A 6,000-nucleotide genomic window follows, 5' to 3' on the forward strand; every position below is an offset into this window, starting at 1 on the left:
GGGTCAGTGAGAAATTGTTTCACCAATAGCATTAAGGGTGAAATTTAAGAAAGCCAGATTATCCAAGCCCGAGTGGAATTTAGTTAGGATACCGGGGTAAACAATCATACTCTGTCGGGATCTTTAACGATGATAAAACATTTAGAAAGCTTGCCAAAGAAAGATCCAAGAGTAAGCAACAAGAGAGGATCCTACTGAGAATTGAAAACAAGTTACAAAATTTTACAGCTCACTAATGAAATAAAAGAGAACACACTATTGTCACGACTGCAGCTGGTCTCAATTACCCCTCATTATCCAATTTGCCTTACACGCCCCTTCCTTCACTATTTAAACACTCAGTTCACCCTGTAACATTGTGTGGTATTAGGATCTCTTCTGCTTCCTGAGCTCAACTTGCTCTTTCCTCCTTAGTACCTTTTCTGGACTCCCTCAATGTTGACTCTTTGGTTTTGGATTTGTTTGCCTCTCCTCTTGCCTACTACCTGGACATGACTCCGCCTGGAATAACCAACTACTCTACCTTGTTGCCTGCCTTGGATCCCTCAGCTACCGGATCTCACCTGGAGACCCGCAAAGGGTTCGTAATTAACACAAATCTTACATTTGTGATGAAACAGCTTCTTCTTTTCACACAGAGAACAAGTCCCTCCCTGTGACACTCTCCCTGTCAGCCCTCAGGTCACCCCGATGGCAATCCTCAGAGAAGAAAAATGCCATGCTAGTGCTTTTTAACATTTTCTCCTCTTGCCCTTGCCTTTAGGGCTCACATTACAGTTCTTGGGACCTCTTCTGCTCGGAGGAATAACAGTTCGAAACTCAGAACATGCCAATTTAGATCTTATCTGTTGGGACCTAACAAATGTCAAGGTGCCTGGCCAGCAAGCTCACAGGAGTGTCCTCACTAACGCCAAATTCTAATTCTAAAACTAGAAGTGCATTTCTTCCATTTGTCCTTCAAAGTCATCATTCAACCGATTAGTCAAAACGTTGCTGTTTTGTAAAGAGCCTTGCAATGAATCATGTAAGAGCATGATGTAAAAAAAGATCAAAAGAAAACATAACCTTACAATCATATGCACACATAAGCCAAAAATTATACATAAACTCCTTCCTGTAAGAAAGTTGACAAGTTAAGAAGGAAAGAGTGAATTTACCTAACAGCAACAGGTAAAAAATATGGTTTAGCTGAAGGGTTGTTCCTGTGGAGAAAATCTATTTAACCCATCCAGAGTCAGAGGATATAAGCTACCACACTAGAATACAGTGGGTTAGATAAAAGTTATATTCATGGTGTTAAGGATTCTCCTGGCCATGATCAAGTCTTGATTAGGAAATTAAACTTAATTGGTAGGCATTGTAGAGAAGCCAGGGGTGATGTAATGTCTTTTTGAGGCTTGGTATAAATTAGAATTCTGGCAGCTGTTTGTTTTGCTACTTGCAGATTGCTGATGCAGCACAAAGTGAGTCCAGTAAGTAGAGCATTGCAGGACATCAGGTATTCAGAGATTAATGTGTATGTTTTACACAAAATTAACAAGCTAGAAGTTTCTCCTAAGAACTGTGACAAAACTATTTAAAATAAGCCTTTGGTTTTTGGATTACATGTTAATAAGGTCCCAGAACTTACTTCTATTTGCATCCATTTTAACCTTATGGAGTGGTGACTAAATTCAGAATAATTTCTATTAGCAAATTGTATTTCAAGGTTTCATGGATCTGGTGGAATTGGCAGTGTGTAATGTGCAGCCTTCTTTAAACTGTTTCCTGCAGGTGTGATGACAAACCAGTACAGATATGAAGAGCCAAGAAGTGAAATATCGAGAATGCAGTCTCTGTGTTAGAGGCTACCTCAACAGTATCTCTGCATGTTATTTACTGTAGGTTGGTACATTAATAATATACAGTATTTGGGTTAATATTATGGAACAATCTAGACAATAACAGAGGTAGGAATACAGCACCTTTTTCAGTAAAAAAAAAATCACTTCTACCCTGTTCAAGATGTGATCTGTGATGGTGGCGTGCAACAGGACCCAGCATGGAAACAAAGCAGTTTTACTCAACTTTGGCATCTCAAAGCACTGCTGAACAAGTTTCTACTGAGTTTACAGCACAGGTCTCCCCCTGGAGGGAAATTTAGCTCATCAAGTTGTATTCATCCAGCTAGTGTAATTATATTAATCAGCTGGACGGCACTGGGGAACCATCAGAGGGCTGCTTTGTGTTGTATGGTCAGTAACCAGCCATTATGGAGGGGAGGGGGATTCTACAATAATTACCAAACACCGAAGACAAACAAAATGCCCTCAGTGTGTGTTGCAATTACATGTTATTCAAAGCAATTTTCAAGCATTATTATTTTTCTCTGGGTACAACAAGGAAACTAATGACAGAAGGGGAATAGATGGGAAAACATCAAGATATAAGAATAGCCCCCGTTGAGTTTGTGGTATCTGGCTGCTTGGTAAATATCCATTGCGCTTTCTCCCCTTAAAATGTTTGAATCGACCCTTGATTGTACTGCTGTGAGTTAGTATAGATTCATCGACATTCTAGATCACCATGTCTGGAGGAAACCTTTGAAATGTATTTAAAAAGGAATATTTTTTGGTCAACTGCATTTCTCTGTGACCTCATTTATCTCAGTTAAGTTTCTCTGAAGGGTGTTTTTTGTGTGTTACTGTATGTGCAATACTGTTTTAACCTAGCAGTTCCCTGCTAACTTTTGAATTCTGTCACTTTGTATTAGACCTCCTTCAATATACAGTAGGTGATTGCACAGAAGAGAGAGGAGGAAGCAGCTCTGATATGCAGGAGCTCATTAGCTAAATAATGTTCTCTCAGATGTGAGACGCTGATATCCTGCAGTTAATCCTTCACTGGTGTTGGTTTTCAAAAGACTGGAGCTTCTCCCAGTTTCTGTATGTCCTCCATTGCAGGTTAACCCCCAGCAGTGTTGGTGGGCATTCACACAGTATAACACCATTAACCTCAAAGGCTTCCAGAACACTTAACATATAGCAGGAGACCCAGTACATCCATCACTGAAGTGTAGCACCTTCCTGTAGGAGGTGCTGCCACTGCACAGCAGATCAGAGTGAGAATTGGCTTCACCACTTGAATCAAGGGGTACTAAGGGTAAACTGTAGGAAGGTCAAATTGTGCAAGCCCTGAGTTAACACCCCAACGGTTTAAGTCAGGGCCTTGCTTTAGTATCTTTTCCAAATAACAGCACTTCTTACAGCACTACAGTACTGATGATGAATTCTGAGGCCCCTGGTTTTGAGAATCAAGGTCTAGGGGGAAGGTCACCACCTGCAGGATCACCATCCCAGTTCTTCTTAGTGGTCCCCCGTTCTGGTACTGACCACACTCAGCCTTGCTTAGTTTCTGAGGTTTGCAGAGTTTGGGCTACAAGCTGGTGATTGTACGTACAGGGCACAGCTTGGTGGACAAATAATCAGGTTGAGGTACTTTCTTGATGGCACTTGTTGATGAACCCTGGAATCCTAACCATTGCTCCACTCACTGCTCCCAGGGTACTGAAGTATAAAGGATAAGAGACAACAGGTAAAAATAATATGGTAATTTGTTATATATGGCAAAGGAAATTGATAACTTTTTGTTTTGTGTTGTGGTGGAAATGGGAGCTGTGGTAGCTCAGATAGCAAGGGCATCTAGCTCCTGACTGGAAGGTCCTGGGTTCAATCCCTATGGCCTGAGAAGGAGACCCTACCTAACTGGGAAGAATGACTGTAAAAGAATGTTTGCTCCAGCTTCCAGTGAATACTAGTAAAATAGTGCATTTATTTTTTTTAAACAGCCAAAACTTAAGAAAGATGATTTTTTAAAATATAACCGAATAAATACGTTGTGCAGGTTTAATCTGCGTGAAACCTCTTCGAGACTAATGAAAAGGACCCCAAGCCAATTGTACTCCATCAGTTCTGGCAAGACACAATTACAGATTCATATCTTTTGAGTCTGGCAGCTCAGAAAGCAAATGCAAAGATATGTACTAGCTGCAACAATGCCAACCATAAAAAGCAAAAGAAACTCATTTGAGAAATGTCTGTTGCTGAGTTTTAGTAGTCTGGAAGGAACATTGCTCAATAAAACCTTTCCGAGTCAAACGCTGTTCAGAGCCTCTCTAGGTGTGTTTTTTTCCTCTGCCGTTTCTTAAAATCTGCTGTAGGAGTTGCTGTTTCCAGGATACAGAAAGCAACAATTGACTACTTGCTGGGTTAAACTTGCGATAGGAGAAGAGTCATCCAATGCTGCCCACACAATCAGAAACTGTGTGAATATCAAGAGCACAGTGCAAAAACATCCAGTCTTTTTAAGATACAGGTGAGGGGTAGTATTACTGAAGAACTGCATGTTCAGGTTTTCAATTTAGATTCCTTTATTTCCCCTGGAGTCTTTTGTTGGCATGGGTCTATCTGAAGGAAAATTTAAAATGACTGTCCATTATAAATAGATTTGTATCTCACCTTAAATCAGACTTACAGGAACCTCAAATCCAACCTTATTCTAAGACATTCCAAAGATTTTGTACATTAGCACAGCATAAACCATGAAGTGACTCATGCGGTCTTTCAGTATGTGACAGGGAAATGTTAAATGTTTCTTGCTTCCTTTGTGCAAAAAAATCTCGATGTTTCGACTTGTAGGATTTGCCTTTCTTCACCATTCAGATGAGGTTTGAAGATGTCCGTATGTGAGAAACACAGCTAACTAACCACTCATAGGAACATAAAAATGGCTACAAATGGGAGTAGGCCAATCAGCCCAACTAGTTTGATTGCTGTATACATGTAAAAAATTGTTTCTCTTGGACGTACCGGCTTCATCACTATGAAGAGTTAACTGAAATAAGATTTGGTGCCAAAAAGATAATCATATGTGAGTGACATAATGAATATGAATAAATGAGAAACTGTAGATCCTTAAAAAGTTGGCACTGCTGTTACCGATACTGAAACCTATGTGTACAACACTGGGAAATGTTTCTCCATGTTGCAAGCTCAGATTTATAGGAATCTGTGATGAGTTTTTTGGATGGTTAATCCAGTAAGGCCACTAATATTGAATTATTGTAGTTTTCAGTAAAGGGTTGGCTATCAGTAGAAAAGCCTTGTATCTGGACTTGCAGGCACAAGGATATGGCCTTACCTCGTGTGACCTAGTCATTTTTCTTCTAGGAGTAATTATTTTTTATGCCGCTTGTCACAGTTGATGATGAACAATACCACAGTAGTCTGAGGACTGCATCAATGCATGAGTCCAACATAACTCCTGCACTGTCGCCTTTCAGAGAGCGATTCACAGGGCATCTGGGGTTAGGGCATAAGTCTCTGACAGCCTCCGCAGAAGGAGGAGCCAGAGAACCCATCTTTGCTTTTGACTTTACTGTGTTACTTGTTCTTAGCTTCTTGTACTGTTGTCACTGCTGTCTGCAAGGATAATCTCTCTGAAGTTGAAAAAGTCAGAATCTTCTTTTAAAAACAATAAAGCCCTGATGTATTCTTTCAGTCATTTGGTCCAGATGCATTTATTCTTCCATCATTTTGTAGGGATGCAAGGAGTCAGAGCGCAGTTCAGTGAAGGTTTGCAATGAGTCTAATTTGTGATGAAAACGTCCATTTACGAAGGTCACAAGGATACACACAAGGTGTATCCTCCAATGAGTTTTGTAATCTCTGTACAGCCACGGTCAACCTCTGTTATTAGCAAGAATAGGTGTTTGAGTGACCATTATCAATCATATTAGGAATCATAGAAAACATTCCCACTTATAACACAGTGGCTATTCCCGATAATGTTATCCTTACCTCTGAGGTGTCACATACAACAGCAATTTCTGACATATCATGTACAGCAGCTGTCTGTCTGAAATGAACTCAAGCCAGGTCAGGAGTAATGGCACCAGGCCAGAGTGAGATTTGTACAGTGTTCATTTCGGAAAGTTTTCCATTAAAAAGGTTGGAAGCCATA

This window comes from Lepisosteus platostomus, chromosome 17, assembly GCF_059453375.1.
Source record: "Lepisosteus platostomus isolate fLepPlt1 chromosome 17, fLepPlt1.hap1, whole genome shotgun sequence".
Classification (NCBI taxonomy): Eukaryota; Metazoa; Chordata; class Actinopteri; order Semionotiformes; family Lepisosteidae; genus Lepisosteus; species Lepisosteus platostomus.